The 19,405-nt window shown below is 39.9% G+C and overlaps 1 long non-coding RNA gene across 1 annotated transcript in view; it reads left to right on the forward strand.

Moving 5' to 3' along the window:
- Nucleotides 1-7,644: 7,644 nt before the first annotated feature.
- The window catches only part of LOC147016149 (uncharacterized), a 48,479-nt gene continuing 36,718 nt past the window's right edge, over nucleotides 7,645-19,405 (forward strand). Inside the window, exons 1-2 of the long non-coding RNA XR_015050033.1 lie at nucleotides 7,645-8,381; nucleotides 17,934-18,022. This is a non-coding gene — a long non-coding RNA (uncharacterized LOC147016149). The remainder of the gene's footprint in view (nucleotides 8,382-17,933; nucleotides 18,023-19,405) is intronic.

A 19,405-nucleotide genomic window follows, 5' to 3' on the forward strand; every position in this document is an offset into this window, starting at 1 on the left:
TGCAAAAACAACAAAAAAAAATTTCTCTAAATTTTTTTTTGGGGGGGGGGGGGACAAAGTCCGAAATGTGGAACATGTCTTTCAATCCAGACAAATCTCACACTCTCACTATGTCTCTTCGAAAGGACCGTTTAGAAAACCCCCCCATCCACTTTCTCAACAATCCTCTGAAAGAAGTCTTTTCTTTCAAGCTTCTGGGTCTCACTATCTGCCATGACCTTTCCTGGGAAAGTCACATTTCCAACCTCGCCTCAAAAGCCAGTCACCGACTGGGAATCCTCCGTCGTGCTAAGTCCTTCCTTGGCCCTCTTGAGCTCCTGACCACTTACAAAGCTTTTGTCCGTAGCCTGATGGAGTACTGCTCTCACCTCTGGGCTGGTGCTCCTGCCTCCCACCTTTCTCGGCTTCACGCTGTCCAAACCAGGGCATTTAAGATCATCGGCATCTCCCGCAATGAAGCTGAGTCTTTGGGCCTCTCACTCAATCACCGTAGGTTGGTCGGTGGTCTTTCTGTCTTCTACCGACTCCTCTCCAGCCTTGCCCCCCCCTGCTCTCTCTGCGATTTGTCTCCACCACATTTCCACAGGGCGCTCAAGGTCCGCCAACAACCCCCTTCTGGTAAAACTACCAAAATCATGAATCACTGCTCATCTTCACTCTTTCATTCCTCTTTTTTCCCGCCTTTGGAATAAACTTCCTCACTCTATTCTTTCCCATTCTTCCCTCCAGGCTTTCAAAACAGCTGTTCACCACCACCTCTTATCTTCCCCAATCCAAATCCTCGATCTTTTCTACCCCCGATAATCCACCCAAGCCCACTTCCTTCAATTCCCCTGCTTTCCTTCCTGAAAGTCCCTGTAATGTCCATCTTCTCTTCGCCATGTTCCCCGTCCCATCCCCATCCCTCTCCCTTCCACAGTTCACCTAATGTGTCTGTTCCCCACTGTTTTGTCCCTTCCACTCCCGCCCCTCTTGTCTCATGCCTCCTTGCTGTGAGTTGTGTGTTAGCTCTCATACGAGCCTCGACCAAGGTATACAAAAAAAAAAAATAAAAAAAATCTAATGGCATGATCCTTGGACCATACCTAAACCCCCACCAAGTTTCGTCGAAATCTGTCGAGGAGTTTTTCCGTAATACTGTTCACAAACAAACAAACAAACAAACAAACAGAAAGGCGTGAAAACAGTAACCTCCGATCTTCGATGGCGGAGGTTAACTAGCACTTGGAAATATCCACAGCAGTGTGGCATTACACCGGATGTTTGTCATGGAAAAAATATAATTTATCTGTGAGCAAACTGATGAACGAAGATTTTCTACAAACTTAGCATTTAGACAAGAGCTTCACTTGAAATTAACTTATGGCAGCAGTCAGGTTAAAAAAGTGACGCTGGTTGCTGAACAAAACAAGCAACAACGAATACAATAATAGTGAAATGAAAGAAAACAGGCTTACCTTTACCTCACGATAATACAGTTCTTGTCAGCTTTCGTTGAGATTATGTCACTAACAAACCCGGCGAAATACGAGTAAGCGTCCATACTCTTGAAGGCTTTCAGGATGGCTTGAGTGTAAGGACTCGGCATTTCAACAAGGTGAACATAGATGTCAGGGAAAACGATTTGAGGCCCAAAATTTCCTTTCTGTTGTCCATTTAATCCTTTGAAATAATATAAGGATCTTCACTAAGACCACACAGCTTCTGTTTTTCGCAGTACCTCTTCTTAGAAATGTCATCTAATCCATGGAAATAGCCCAGAAGTTCGCGTGACACATGCATGGTAGCCATGATTTTTTGCCACTCAATATGACGGAGCCTTACCTTCCGCTGTGACGTCACTCGCTTAGTGCATCGGGTCAATATTAATAACCGAAAGAATCTCTTAAACTAAGCATTATTACAAAATGTAAGCTCCAGATTTGAAAGTATCAGCAGTTCCGACTCCGAGAAAAGCTTGATTTGTCCAATTCAGACATTGCACAGGCATTTCTGGGTGCAGAGTTGTATCGAAGGCAATCGGTAATCGCTTGCCAAGCCAGACATTCCGTTGGAGTGCTTGAGTGCTTGAGCCACTTTACCGAGCTGTGCAGAAGAGTTTGTGTCCTGATCGGTATGTACAGTCAACAGTTATTACAAGGTAGAGACATGTATACAGGCACAGCACACATGGACGTGGTACATATGGGTAGATTTGGATCTGTACGGACTCTCCGCGGTGTGTGGACATGCCATGCCTGCTACAGGGGCCGTGGTGGCAAAGTTTCGTCTCGTATCTTATGGAGGTTCTTTCAGGGTTTCCTTTGTCCTCCTGGCTGTTTCTAAAGCATTTGGTTATCGGATTTGCTTCACAAAGGTTAAATGTTTCTCTTTGTGAGTTTTAAAGCAAAATAGATTTGAAAACACCTGATTTTACGAGCCGTTTGCCGTATCAACGTGTTTTCTAAATTACCGAGCCAATCTTTCTGGTTGGTTGATTGGTGCATGCGTGGTTGATTGATAACTACATATGGGGTTTCAGAATGTGGAATGGAGTCCTCCCAGGGTGGTCTCAAGGTATCCACCTTTATTTCGGTAAGGGGTCACGATTCATGAACCAAGCTGTGAAGTTTTGTGCCGAGGGCTCTCTTCAGGATCGTTACTGAGGCCCTGACGGTTTCCAACTGTAGTTCGTTTGTTTTAATATTGTGAGTGTTTTTCGCTCACATGTAAAATAGTTCTGCGGAGCTTCTGGGATGGCGCGTCATCTGTCCGTCTGTCCGTCCGTCCACAAATGCTTGCAACTTCTTCTCAGAAACTACACATACGATTTCAATGAAATTTGACCACAACCTTCATAACCTGTGATGGCATAAAAAAAACGGGGTCGACAGAGGGAGTTTGGTGGGGGGGGGGGCATTTCACTCTTATTGTTTCTTCTCAAACGATACACACAATTCCAATGAAAATTCACGACAACATTCATCACCCATGACGTACCAAGGTTTGTTCATGACATCAGAATAATCTGGCTTTAAGGGGGGTTGCTGCCCAAAATATGCATTTGCTTTCTTCTCCAAAACTACACATGCAATTCTGATGAATCTTGCTTGACCACCATCTTCACCACCCGTGATGGACCAAAGTTTGTTCATGACATGAAAAAAAATTGGGGTCTAGGAGGGTCAATGGGGAAAGGGGGGTTGCCCCCCAAAATATGCATTTGTTTTCTTCTCAGAAACTATACATGCAATTCCGATGAAACTTGAGCACCATCTTCACCACCTGTGATGTACCAAAATTTGTTCATGACATTTTAAAAAACATTAAGAGTCAAAGGGGTTCTACGGGGGGAGGGAGTTTCCCCCCCACCCCCCCCCCAATATGTATTTGCTTTCTTTTCTGAAACCACGCACACAATTTCGATGACACTTGACCACAACCTTTATCATCCATGATGTACCAAGGTTTGTTCATGACATTTAATAAAAATCCATAGGTATTTACTTTCTTCTCCAATGTATATATATATATATATATATATATATATATATATATATATATATATATATATATATATATATATATATATATATTGTGGGTCATCCATGCCTACCAGTGGTTGTCTGGTTATCTTATCCAGCCACTTCCAGGTGAGTGCCCAGAGGTATTGCCCCTATATTTAATATCTCTGTGAGGTTCTTTGTCATCATTCCTGAAGGTCCAGCTATCACTGGACAACTTTGGCATTCTTCAGCTTCCAGGATCTTCTCACTTCATTCTTGAGGTCTTGGTGTTTGGTCATTTTCTTGATTTCTGCATTGTTTAGTCCAAAATCACTGCTATTAACACCTCAATCAGCAATGCCTTCTTCTCCTTTTTTGTACCTAAGTATGATATCTGGTCACAACGTTTTGTTTTCGATGTTCACTCTCAATGGGATCATTAGTTCGTACGTGAGCAGTACTTCCATGTTTTCAGTGATTACTTTTGGTTCATGTTCCCACAAATTTTCTGGAACTGGGACATCAAAGTTTTTGCAGATGTGCCAGCAGATTACTTTACAAACTCTGTTGTGTCGTTGTGTGTACAGCTGTTCTGACGTGTGTGTGTGTGTGTGTGTGTGTGTGTGTGTGTGTGTGTGTGTGTGTGTGTGTGTGTGTGTGTGTGTGTGTGTGTGTGTGTGTGTTTTCGGTCATTAAGCAGAACCTATCATTATCTTTACTAACCGCACCTCCACCCCTCACCTCTCTCTCTCTCTCTTCTTTTTTTTTTTTCATTGTCCCTGTCCCTGTCCCTGTCCCTGTCCCTGTCCCTGTCCCTGTCCCTGTCTCTCTCTCTCTCTCTCTCTCTCTCTCTCTCTCTCTCTCTCTCTCTCACCCCTGCTGGCCGTTGGTACGTCGTGTGTACTGTCATGGCTGCTGCTTGCTTCGTGTCGTCAGTACCTGTCCTCCGTTGTGCTGGTTTGTGTTTCCACACTCCCCATTCCGTTCCTCTCTGTTCGTGTTTTTTTGTTTGTGAGGTTTTCCCCGTGTTTCCCCTCTGTGTAGAGGAGAGAGAGAGAGAGAGAGAGAGAGAGAGAGAGAGAGAGAGAGAGAGAGAGAGAGAGAGAGAGAGAGAGAGAGAGAGAGAGAGAGAGAGAGAGAGAGAGAGAGAGAGAGAGAGAGAGAGAGAGAGAGAGAGAGAGAGAGAGAGAGAGAGAGAGAGAGAGAGAGAGAGAGAGAGAGAGAGAGAGAGAGAGAGAGAGAGAGAGAGAGAGAGAGAGAGAGAGAGAGAGAGAGAGAGAGAGAGAGAGAGAGAGAGAGAGAGAGAGAGAGAGAGAGAGCACGTCGCAGCGCTAGTCAGGGTATCGTTGGTTCCTGGGCGGTGTTAGTTGTTAGGGTTAGGGTTAGGGTTAGTTAGTTAGTCGTTTCAAAATCCAAAAACATTTCACTTTAAACCTTTATTTTGCTTTTTTATTTCGCTCATCTTTTCTTATTTTGTTCAATTAGCGCTCCCTTTCCCAAGGTTCGGGAAAAGTTGGAGTGTATTGGTAACTTCCTCTTCCTGAGTTAGGAAGACGTCGGTCGTCGTGTGTTGAAACATGGCGGCCGCTCGTTCACAGCGATATTCCGCGTTCGAACGGTTATCGCGCAAGAATGGCGTCGCATGCTCCCCACCGGAGGGCGTTTCGGTGGAGGCGATTGTTCTCGTGATCGGGAACAAAATCGGGTTTGGTGAGGTACGAGCCGTGTCGCGGATGAATAAACGAGTAATCGTGTTTGTGTCCGACGAAGAGCACGTTGCTCTCATCGTTCAACAAGGCTTGTCCCTCGACTCAGGACACTTTGTGATGACGTATCCTTAGATACTCCTGCTCAGAAAGTGGTTATCTCAAATGTACCGCCATTCCTGAGCAGTAATTTAATCCTGAAAGCGCTGCAGTGCTATGGACACTGTGTGTCCCCCCTAATAATGCTCACTTTGTAAAGATGGAAGTGCCAGTCACGTGATGTGTTTCCGTAGACAAGTATTTATGGTACTCAACAAGGATTATCCCTCTCTGAACGTCATTTTAAAGTTCACTGTAAATAGTCACGACTACCAAGTATATGTTAACACTGACACCCTAAAGTGCTTTGGTTGTGGTGCAGTGGGACATATGAAATAGTTTTGCCCTCTTCGAAAAACGCAGCCTTATACGGCTGAACCGAGTAACAACGACTCACAGATTAATATTAACGTTTCCCTTTCAACGAACGGACAGTTTAAACCGGCTGAACGAGTGGACACTCCCCCTCCCAATGACGTACAGGATAAACACCTCAATGCCATGGTATTAAAAACATCTCAATGCCACATCTATCTATAATTCCAGCAATGTGTGTGTGTGTGTGTGTGACCGCCATTTCTCGACAACCACTGGTCCGATCTAATTGAAACTTGCCAGGTATATTGCTGGGGACCTGAGGATGTGCCTTTTCAAGGTTTGATATTAATCGAACAAGTGCTTCCCAAGTTATGGCCATTTATTTACCAACCAATGACAGGAACCGTTGCTGCGGCCATTTTTATCAACCAATGACAGGAAGCGTTGCTGCGTAGCCGTGGTCGATGGGGAAGAGAAACTCAGCCGCATTCGCCATTACGGGTTTTTTCTCTTCTCCTCTCTTCTCCTCTCTTCTCCTCTCTTCTCCTCTCTTCTCCTCTCTTCTCGTCTCTTCTCTTCTCTTCTCTTCGTGTTTTTCCTTGCGAAAAGGCAAAATACGTTTGCACCAATTGAATAATTGGTTAAAACTAATAATTTATCAAAACGTTGGCAGATCCAGCAGCCTCCGTATTTTTGCCCTGGACGAGGAAACAAAGAAGTGCCGTTTCCTCAGCGATGTTGTTTATGAACAGGTGCTTACGAGATAAAGGTGTGAACATGGAGACGATTTTTATTATTATTTATTTATTGAAGAAAAATTGTTCCAAAAATAATTTATCAAAAAAAGTGCACAACTTTTTTTTGTTTCCAATTGTCAAAACGCTGTGGCCTTTGGAAGTGTTAAGGAACTCAGCTCGAATCAACATGCTTGCCAACAAAATACATCTCAATTTGGTGGTAAAAACGATTCACAACGACGGGTTTCCTGACTCATTGCTCTGCAGTCTGCATTCAACCCCTTCATTTGTCATCTCATTGACCTCATTTCATCTATCTATAATTCCAGCAATCTGTGTGTGTGTGTATCTGTGTCTGTGTCTCTGTGTGTGTGTGTGTCTGTGTGTCTGTGACCGCTGTTTCCCGACAACCACTGGTCCGATCTAATTGAAACTTGCCAGCTATATTGCTGGGGACCTGAGTATGTGCCTTTTCAAGATTTGATATTAATCGGACAATTGATTCCCAAGTTATGGCCATTTATTTACCAACCAATGACAGGACACATGCTGCGTGGGCGTGGCTGCGTAGGCCGGTGCACGGCCGGCCGACGATGACGTCACGTGCCGTGCTGGTTACGATGGGGATCGATCGGTGCCTTAGTTACCGTGGGGTAGGAGTGCCAATGGTAAATGGCAGCGAATGTCATGGCACGCAAAGACAGGGAGGCAAACTTGATTTTAATTAACTCTGTGTGTAAGTATCACAGCAGTTGTTACTTCAATGCAAGCGATAATTCGTGGAATGATGTGAACATTCCGTACGGGCACGCACTACTTTTGGATAGTGATGACACTATTCTAATAATTCCTTGATTTCTTATCCGCATTTATAGATAAACACAATGCCCCAATCCAGTCGTCGTTTATGAGAGTGAAGGAATGGCCTGTGTGGTTGTTTGAAAGTTTTTTTTTTTTGAATGTACGGCCATGCAGATATGGGCACGCGAGAGCGAAGGAACGGCCTGTGTGGTTGTTGTTTCTGGCACGCGGTTTGAAATTTTTTTTTTTGTATGTACGGCCACGCACGTATGGGCACGCACGTACGGCCATGCACGTACGGACACGCACGTACGGCCACGCACGTACGGCCACGCGAGAGCGAAGGAACGGCCTGTGTGGTTGTTCCTGGCAAGCGGTTTTAAAGGATGTATATACATATATATATATATATATATATATATATATATATATATATATATATATATATATATATATATATATATATATATATATATTGCACGTACAGCCACGCACGTACGGGCACGTGAAAGCGAAGGAACGGCTTGTGTGGTTGTTGTTTCTGGCACGCGGTTTGAGTTTTTTTGCGGGGGGGGGGAGGGTTTGCACGTACGGCCACGCATCTACGGGCATGCACGAGTCTATCTATAATTCTAGCAATCTGTGTGTGTGTGTGTCTGTCTGCAACCGCCGTTTCTCGACGACCACCGGTCCGATCCGATTGAAACTTGCCAGGAATATTGCTGGGGACCCGCGGATGTGCCTTCTCAAGGTTTGATATTAATCGGACGAGCGGTTCCCAAGTTACGGCCATTTTATTGCTTTTTTCAGTGTTGGAAAGGTGTATATATCGCAGCTGAAGTGTCGTTCCACCTTATCATGCCATTTTTCCCCAAAGATATCTCAGAATAATGATAACAGCATATTAATAATAATAATAGCACAATAATTGGCAGTAATAAAAAGAATAACGTGATACAATGAGCAATGTCTCTCAACCAATAACGACCTATATATTGTCTGTCAACCAATAATGACCAATAACGTCTGTAAACCAATGACAGGACACGGTGCTATGACGTCACGAATGACGTCACAATGTTTATTCTTTTTTTTTTGCATGGTTGACGTCACAATTCTTCTTCTTCTTTGTTTGGTATGACGTCACAATCGACGCTGGGGACCTGAGTTTGTGCCTTTTCAAGGTTTGATATCGTTCTTCATCCATTTCAGCTGTTTCCCAAGTGTTTCCCAAGGTTTGAAAGCTGTTTTTTTCTCAAGGTTTGAATTAATTGTTCAAATTCTTAATTAATCCCAAGGTTTGAATTTTCCCAAGGGAAAGAGCTGTTTCCCAAGGGTTTGAAAGCTGTTTATTTTCCCAAGGTTAAAATTAATTGTTGTGCTTGGTAGACATTTGTGAATACATTCACAGAGGGAGGGGGGAGAGAGGGGTCGAGAGAGGGGGACAGGGGAGGGGGTGTGAGGAGGGGAGAGAGAGGGGGCGTCACAATTCTTCGTCTTCTTCGTTTGATATGACGTCACAATTGATGCTGGGGACCTGAGCATGTTTCCCAAGTTATGGCCATTTATGATACGGTTGGTCCGATCTAATTGAAACAATTCCCCAATCCAGTCGTCATTTATGAGTGCACCTACGGGCACGCACCTATGGGCACGCACCTACGGGCCCGCACTAGTTATTATAAACACCCCACTGCCATGGTATGAAAAACATCTCAATGCGACATTGTAAAAAACACCCCACTGCCATGGTATGAAAAACACCTCAATTCCACATTATTAAAAACATCTCAATTCCACATTATTAAAAACATCTCAATGCCACATTATTAAAAACCCCTCAATGCCACATTGTGAAAAACACCTCAATGCCACATTATTAAAAACACCTCAATTCCACATTATTAAAAACACCTCAATGCCACATTATTAAAAACATCACGCTGCCACATTATTAAAAAAACCTCAATGCCACATTATTAAAAACACCTCAATGCCACATTATTAAAACACCTCAATGCCACATTATTAAAAACACCTCAATTCCACATTATTAAAAACACCTCAACGCCACATTATTAAAAACACCTCAACGCCACGTTATTAAAAACACCTCAACACCACGTTATTAAAAACACCTCAACGCCACGTTATTAAAAACACCTCAACGCCACGTTATTAAAAACACCTCAACGCCACGTTATTAAAAACACCTCAACGCCACGTTATTAAAAACACCTCAACGCCACGTTATTAAAAACACCTCAACGCCACGTTATTAAAAACACCTCAACTCCACGTTATTAAAAACACCTCAATGCAACATTATGAAAAACACCTCAATGCCACATTATTAAAAACACCTCAATGCCACATTATTAAAAACACCTCAATGCGACGTTATTAAAAACACCTCAGTGCCACGTTATGAAAAACACCTCAATTCCACGTTATGAAAAACACCTCAATTCCACGTTATTAAAAACACCTCAATGCCACGTTATTAAAAACACCTCATTTCCACGTTATGAAAAACACCTCAATGCCACATTATTAAAAACATCTCAATGCCACATGATTAAAAACATCTAAATTCCACATTATTAAAAACATCTCACTGCCACATTATTAAAAACACCTCATTGCCATATTATTAAAAACACCTCGATGCCACATTATTAAAAACATCTCACTGCCACATTATTAAAAACATCTCACTGCCACATTATTAAAAACACCTCAATTCCACATTATTAAAAACATCTCAATTCCACATTATTATAAACACCCCACTGCCATGGTATGAAAAACATCTCAATTCCACATTATTAAAAACACCTCAAGCCACATTATTAAAAACACCTCAATGCCACATGATTAAAAACACTTCAATGCCACATTATTAAAAACATCTCACTGCCACATTATTAAAAACACCTCAATTCCACATTATTAAAAACACCTCAATGCCACATTATTAAAAATACCCCACTGCCATGGTATGAAAAACATCTCACTGCCACATCATTAAAAACACCTCAATTCCACATTATTAAAAACATCTCAATGCCACATGATTAAAAACACCTCAATGCAACATTATTAAAAACACCTCAATGCAACATTATTAAAAACACCTCAATTCCACATTATTAAAAACATCTCAATGCCACATTATTAAAAACACCTCAATGCCACATTATTAAAAACACTTCAATGCCACATTACCAAAAACACTTCAATGAAACATTACGAAAAACACCTCAATGCCACATTATTAAAAACACCTCAATGCCACATTATTAAAAACACCTCAATGCCACATTATTAAAAACACCTCAATGCCACATTATTAAAAACATTACACTGCCACATGATTAAAAACACCCCACTGCCACCTTATTAAAAACACCCCACTGCCACGGTATTAAAAACACCTCAATGCCACATTATTAAAAACATCTCAATTCCACATTATTAAAAACATCTCAATGCCACATTATGAAAAACCCCTCAATGCCACATTGTGAAAAACACCTCAATGCCACATTATTAAAAACACCTCAATTCCACATTATTAAAAACACCTCAATGCCACATTATTAAAAACATCACGCTGCCACATTATTAAAAACATCTCAATTCCACATTATTAAAAACATCTCACTGCCATGGTATTAAAAACACCTCACTGCCACATTATTAAAACATCTCACTGCCACATTATTAAAAACACCCCACTGCCACATTATTAAAAACGCCTCAATTCCACATTGTGAAAAACACCTCACTGCCACATTATTAAAAACACCTCAATGCCACATTATTAAAAACACCTCAATGCCACATTATTAAGAACATCATACTGCCACATTATTAAAAACACCTCAATGCCACATTATTGAAAACATCTCACTGCCACATTATTAAAAACACCCCACTTCCACGGTATTAAAAACACCTCAATGCCACATTATTAAAAACACCTCAATGCCACATTATTAAAAACACCTCGATGCCACATTATTAAAAACATCTCACTGCCACATTATTAAAAACATCTCACTGCCACATTATTAAAAACATCTCAATTCCACATTATTATAAACACCCCACTGCCATGGTATGAAAAACATCTCAATTCCACATTATTAAAAACACCTCAAGCCACATTATTAAAAACACCTCAATGCCACATGATTAAAAACACTTCAATGCCACATTATTAAAAACATCTCACTGCCACATTATTAAAAACACCTCAATTCCACATTATTAAAAACACCTCAATGCCACATTATTAAAAATACCCCACTGCCATGGTATGAAAAACATCTCACTGCCACATCATTAAAAACACCTCAATTCCACATTATTAAAAACATCTCAATGCCACATGATTAAAAACACCTCAATGCAACATTATTAAAAACACCTCAATTCCACATTATTAAAAACATCTCAATGCCACATTATTAAAAACACCTCAATGCCACATTATTAAAAACACTTCAATGCCACATTACCAAAAACACTTCAATGAAACATTACGAAAAACACCTCAATGCCACATTATTAAAAACACCTCAATTCCACATTATTAAAAACACCTCAATGCCACATTATTAAAAACACCTCAATGCCACATTATTAAAAACACCTCAATGCCACATTATTAAAAACACCTCAATGCCACATTATTAAAAACATTACACTGCCACATGATTAAAAACACCCCACTGCCACCTTATTAAAAACACCCCACTGCCACGGTATTAAAAACACCCCAATGCCACATTATTAAAAACACCTCAATGCCACATTATTAAAAACACCTCAATGCCACATTATTGAAAACATCTCACTGCCACATTATTAAAAACACCCCACTTCCACGGTATTAAAAACACCTCAATGCCACATTATTAAAAACACCTCAATGCCACATTATTAAAAACATCTCAATTCAACATTATGAAAAAAACCTCAATGCCACATTATTAAAAACATCTCACTGCCACATTATTTAAAACATCTCACTGCCATGGTATTAAAAACACCTCAATGCCACATTATTAAAAACACCTCACTGCAACGGTATTAAAAACACCTCACTTCCACGGTATTAAAAACACCCCACTGCCACAGTATTAAAAACACCCCACTGCCACATTATGAAAAACACCCCACTGCCACGGTATAAAAACACCTCACTTCCACGGTATTAAAAACATCTCAATGCCACATTATTAAAAACATCTCACTGCCATGGTATTAAAAACACCTCACTGCCACATTATTAAAACATCTCACTGCCACATTATTAAAAACACCCCACTGCCACGGTATTAAAAACACCCCACTGCCACATGATTAAAAACACCTCAATGCCACATTATTAAAAACATCTCAATTCCACATTATTGAAAACATCTCACTGCCACATTATTTAAAACACCTCAATGCCACATTATTAAGAACATCTCAATGCCACATTATTAAAAACACCTCAATGCCACATTATTAAAAACACCTCAATGCCACATTATTAAAAACACCTCAATGCCACATTATTAAAAACACCTCAATGCCACATTATTTAAAACACCTCAATGCCACATTATTAAAAACACCTCACTGCCACGTTATTTAAAACACCTCAATGCCACATTATTAAAAACACCTCAATGCCACATTATTAAAAACATCTCACTGCCACATTATTAAAAACATCTCACTGCCACATTATTTAAAACACCTCAATGCCACATTATTAAAAACACCTCACTGCCACATTATTTAAAACACCTCAATGCCACATTATTAAAAACACCTCAATGCCACATTATTAAAGACATCTCACTGCCACATTATGAAAAACATCACACTGCCACATTATTAAAAACATCTCACTGCCACATTATTAAAAACATCTCACTGCCACATTATTAAAAACATCTCACTGCCACATTATTAAAAACCTCTCACTGCCACATTATTAAAAACATCTCACTGCCACATTATTAAAAACATCTCACTGCCACATTATTAAAAACACCTCAATTCCACATTATTAAAACACCTCAATGCCACATTATTAAAAACACCTCAATGCCACCTTATTAAAAACACCTCCATGCGACATTATTAAAAACACCTCAATGCCACATTATTAAAAACACCTCAATGCCACATTATTAAAAACACCTCAATGCCACATTATTAAAAACACCTCAATGCCACATTATTAAAAACACCTCAATGCCACATTATTAAAAACACCTCAATGACACATTATTAAAAACACCTCAATGCCACATTATTAAAAACACCTCAATGCCACATTATTAAAAACATCTCAATTCCACATTATTAAAAACATCTCAATGCCACATTATTAAAAACCCCTCAATGCCACATTGTGAAAAACACCTCAATGCCACATTGTTAAAAACACCTCAATTCCACATTATTAAAAACACCTCAATGCCACATTATTAAAAACATCACGCTGCCACATTATTAAAAACATCTCAATTCCACATTATTAAAAACATCTCAATGCCACATTATTAAAAACCCCTCAATGCCACATTGTGAAAAACACCTCAATGCCACATTATTAAAAACACCTCAATTCCACATTATTAAAAACACCTCAATGCCACATTATTAAAAACATCACGCTGCCACATTATTAAAAACATCTCACTGCCACATTATTAAAAAAATCTCACTGCCACATTATTAAAAACATCTCACTGCCACATTATTAAAACACCTCAATTCCACATTATTAAAACACCTCAATGCCACATTATTAAAAACACCTCAATGCCACCTTATTAAAAACACCTCCATGCCACATTATTAAAAACACCTCAATGCCACATTATTAAAAACACCTCCATGCCACATTATTAAAAACACCTCCATGCCACATTATTAAAAACACCTCAATGCCACATTATTAAAAACATTACACTGCCACATTATTAAAAACACCCCACTGCCACCTTATTAAAAACACCCCACTGCCACGGAATAAAAAACACCCCAATGCCACATTATTAAAAACACCTCAATGCCACATTATTAAAAACATCTCAATTCCACATTATTAAAAACATCTCAATGCCACATTATTAAAAACCCCTCAATGCCACATTGTGAAAAACACCTCAATGCCACATTATTAAAAACACCTCAATTCCACATTATTAAAAACACCTCAATGCCACATTATTAAAAACATCACGCTGCCACATTATTAAAAACATCTCAATGCCACATTATTGAAAACATCTCACTGCCATGGTATTAAAAACACCTCACTGCCACATTATTAAAACATCTCACTGCCACATTATTAAAAACACCCCACTGCCACATTATTAAAAACGCCTTAATTCCACATTGTGAAAAACACCTCACTGCCACATTATTAAAAACACCTCAATGCCACATTATTAAAAACACCTCAATGCCACATTATTAAGAACATCATACTGCCACATTATTAAAAACACCTCAATGCCACATTATTGAAAACATCTCACTGCCACATTATTAAAAACACCCCACTTCCACGGTATTAAAAACACCTCAATGCCACATTATTAAAAACACCTCAATTCCACATTATTAAAAACATCTCAATTCTACATTATGAAAAAAACCTCAATGCCACATTATTAAAAACATCTCACTGCCACATTATTTAAAACATCTCACTGCCATGGTATTAAAAACACCTCAATGCCACATTATTAAAAACACCTCACTGCAACGGTATTAAAAACACCTCACTTCCAAGGTATTAAAAACACCTCACTTCCACGGTATTAAAAACACCCCACTGCCACAGTGTTAAAAACACCCCACTGCCACATTATGAAAAACACCCCACTGCCACGGTATAAAAACACCTCACTTCCACGGTATTAAAACATCTCAATGCCACATTATTAAAAACATCTCACTGCCATGGTATTAAAAACACCTCACTGCCGCATTATTAAAACATCTCAATGCCACATTATTAAAAACACCCCACTGCTACGGTATTAAAAACACCCCACTGCCACATGATTAAAAACACCTCAATGCCACATTATTAAAAACCCCTCAATGCCACATTGTGAAAAACACCTCAATGCCACATTATTAAAAACACCTCAATTCCACATTATTAAAAACACCTCAATGCCACATTATTAAAAACATCTCAATGCCACATTATTAAAAACACCTCAATCCCACATTATTAAAAACACCTCAATTCCACATTATTTAAAACACCTCAATGCCACATTATTAAAACACCTCACTGCCAAATTATTAAAAACACCTCAATGCCACATTATTTAAAACACCTCAATGCCACATTATTAAAAACATCACACTGCCACATTATTAAAAACATCTCACTGCCACATTATTAAAAACATCTCACTGCCACATTATTAAAAACATCTCACTGCCACATTATTAAAAACATCTCACTGCCACATTATTAAAAACATCTCACTGCCACATTATTAAAAACATCTCACTGCCACATTATTAAAACACCTCAATTCCACATTATTAAAACACCTCAATGCCACATTATTAAAAACACCTCAATGCCACATTATTAAAAACACCTCAATGCCACATTATTAAAAACACCTCACTGCCAAATTATTAAAAACACCTCAATGACACATTATTTAAAACACCTCAATGCCACATTATTAAAAACACCTCACTGCCAAATTATTAAAAACACCTCAATTCCACATTATTAAAAACACCTCACTGCCAAATTATTAAAAACACCTCACTGCCACATTATTTAAAACACCTCAATGCCACATTATTTAAAACACCTCACTGCCACATTATTTAAAACACCTCAATACCACATTATTAAAAACACCTCAATGCCACATTATTAAAAACACCTCAATGCCACATTATTAAAAACACCTCACTTCCACATTATGAAAAACATCACACTGCCACATTATTAAAAACATCTCACTGCCACATTATTAAAAACATCCCACTGCCACATTATTAAAAACATCTCACTGCCACATTATTAAAACACCTCAATTCCACATTATTAAAACACCTCAATTCGACATTATTAAAACACCTCAATTCCACATTATTAAAACACCTCACTGCCACATTATTAAAAACACCCCACTGCCACATTATTAATAACACCTCATTGCCACATTATCAAAAATATCTCACTGCCACATTATTTAAAACACCTCACTGCCACATTATTAAAACACCTCACTGCCACATTATTAAAAACACCTCAATGCCACATTATTAAAAACACCTCAATGCCACATTATTAAAAACACCTCAATGCCGCATTATTAAAAACATCTCACTGCCACATTATTAAAAACATCCCACTGCCACATTATTAAAAACATCCCACTGCCACATTATTAAAAACATCTCACTGCCACATTATTAAAAACATCCCACTGCCACATTATTAAAAACATCTCACTGCCACGGTATTAAAAACATCTCACTGCCACATTATTAAAAACACCTCACTGCCACATTATTAAAAACACCCCACTGCCACGGTATTAAAAACACCCCACTGCCACGGTATTAAAAACACCCCACTGCCACGGTATTAAAAACACCCCACTGCCACGGTATTAAAAACACCCCACTGCCACGGTATTAAAAGCACCCCACTGCCACGGTATTAAAAGCACCCCACTGCCACGGTATTAAATGCACCCCACTGCCACGGTATTAAATACACCCCACTGCCACGGTATTAAATACACCCCACTGCCACGGTATTAAATACACCCCACTGCCACGGTATTAAATACACCCCACTGCCACGGTATTAAATACACCCCACTGCCACGGTATTAAATACACCCCACTGCCACGGTATTAAAAACACCCCACTGCCACGGTATTAAAAACACCCCACTGCCACGGTATTAAAAACACCCCACTGCCACGGTATTAAAAACACCCCACTGCCACGGTATTAAAAACACCCAACTGCCACGGTATTAAAAACACCCAACTGCCACGGTATTAAAAACACCCAACTGCCACGATATTAAAAACACCCAACTGCCACGGTATTAAAAACACCCAACTGCCACGGTATTAAAAACACCCAACTGCCACGGTATGAAAAACACCCCACTGCCACGGTATTAAAAACACCTCAATGCTACATTATTAAAAACACATCAATGCCACATTATCAAAAACACCTCAATTCCACATTATTAAAAACACCCCACTGCCACGGTATTAAAAACACCCCACTGCCACATTATTAAAAACACCTCAATGCCACATTATTAAAAACACCTCAATGCCACATTATTAAAAACACCTCAATGCCACATTATTAAAAACACCTCATTGCCACATTATTAAAAACACCCCACTGCCATGGTATTAAAAACACCCCACTGCCACATTATTAAAAACACCTCAATGCCACATTATCAAAAACATCTCACTGCCACATTATTTAAAACACCTCAATGCCACATTATTAAAAACACCTCAATTCCACATTATAAAAAACACCTCAATGCCACATTATTAAAAACACCTCACTGCCAAATTATTAAAACTAGAACGGGCACTCATAGAGCGCATACCTTCGCCGCCACTACTTTTTTTGTTCTTGGTATGAGTGTGGGGAACTGGTTTCATATGAATGGTTTTCTGACACAAACCACATATCTATAATGTCATGACCCCCCCCCCCCGACTTTCAGGGGCTACGGACTAAACAACAATCAACTCACGTCGTTTTGGCGAGACTTAACTGGCAAGCTCGGTGAATACAACGTTTCAACAAGAGAAGGTAATCTCGTTTGATGCTGGTTTCATGCAAATCGAATAAGAATTGACTGAGTTATGCCGAAAACCGCATATTTTTCAAGGGCGTGACCCCCCCCCCCGACATTTTACCCCAACCGGTGACATGTGTTATGACGCCATTGTGTCACAAGATTGGGCATTAAATTCTGAACATTTTGGTGCTGGGTTCATGTAAAGCGGACAAGAATTGTCCGCGTTATGACAAAAACCGCATATTTTTCAAGGTCGTGACCCCCCTGACCTTTGACCCCTAACCGGTAACAAGAGTATGGTAGTCATTGTGTCATATTGCATATCACAAGATGAGGCGTTGAATTCTGAACATTTTGGCGTTAGTTGCATGCAAATTGAATAAAAATCGACCGTGTTATCGTAAAAAGACGATTTTGACCTTTTCGTGACCTTGACCTTGACCTTTGACCTGAACGATCCCAAAATCTAATCGAATGCTTCCTGGCTAATAACCATTCATCCCACCAAATTTCATGCAATTCGGTTTAATATTTTTTGAGTTATACGAATCACAAGATTACAAATAAATAAATAAATAAATACACGCCGACCAAAACATAACCTTTCGCAGAATGCGAAGGTAAACATCCCACTGCCACATTATTAAAAACATCCCACTGCCACATTATTAAAAACATCACACTGCCACATTATTAAAAACATCTCACTGCCACGGTATTAAAAACACCCCACTGCCACGGTATTAAAAACACCCCACTGCCACAGTATTAAAAACACCCCACTGCCACGGTATTAAAAACACCCCACTGCCACGGTATTAAAAACACCCCACTGCCACGGTATTAAAAACACCCCACTGCCACGGTGTTAAAAACACCCCACTGCCACGGTATTAAAACACCCCACTGCCACGGTATTAAAACACCCCACTGCCACGGTATTAAAAACACCCCACTGCCACGGTATTAAAAACACCCCACTGCCACGGTATTAAAAACACCCCACTGCCACGGTATTAAAAACACCCACTGCCACGGTATTAAAAGCACCCCACTGCCACGGTATTAAAAGCACCCCACTGCCACGGTATTAAAAGCACCCCACTGCCACGGTATTAAATACACCCCACTGCCACGGTATTAAATACACCCCACTGCCACGGTATTAAATACACCCCACTGCCACGGTATTAAATACACCCCACTGCCACGGTATTAAATACACCCCACTGCCACGGTATTAAATACACCCCACTGCCACGGTATTAAAAACACCCCACTGCCACGGTATTAAAAACACCCCACTGCCACGGTATTAAAAACACCCCACTGCCACGGTATTAAAAACACCCCAATGCCACGGTATTATAAACACCCCACTGCCACGGTATTAA

The sequence above is a fragment of the Eptatretus burgeri genome, chromosome 12 (genome assembly GCF_056783735.1).
Source record: "Eptatretus burgeri isolate ZD-2024b chromosome 12, Ebu_testis_v1, whole genome shotgun sequence".
Lineage (NCBI taxonomy): Eukaryota > Metazoa > Chordata > Myxini > Myxiniformes > Myxinidae > Eptatretus > Eptatretus burgeri.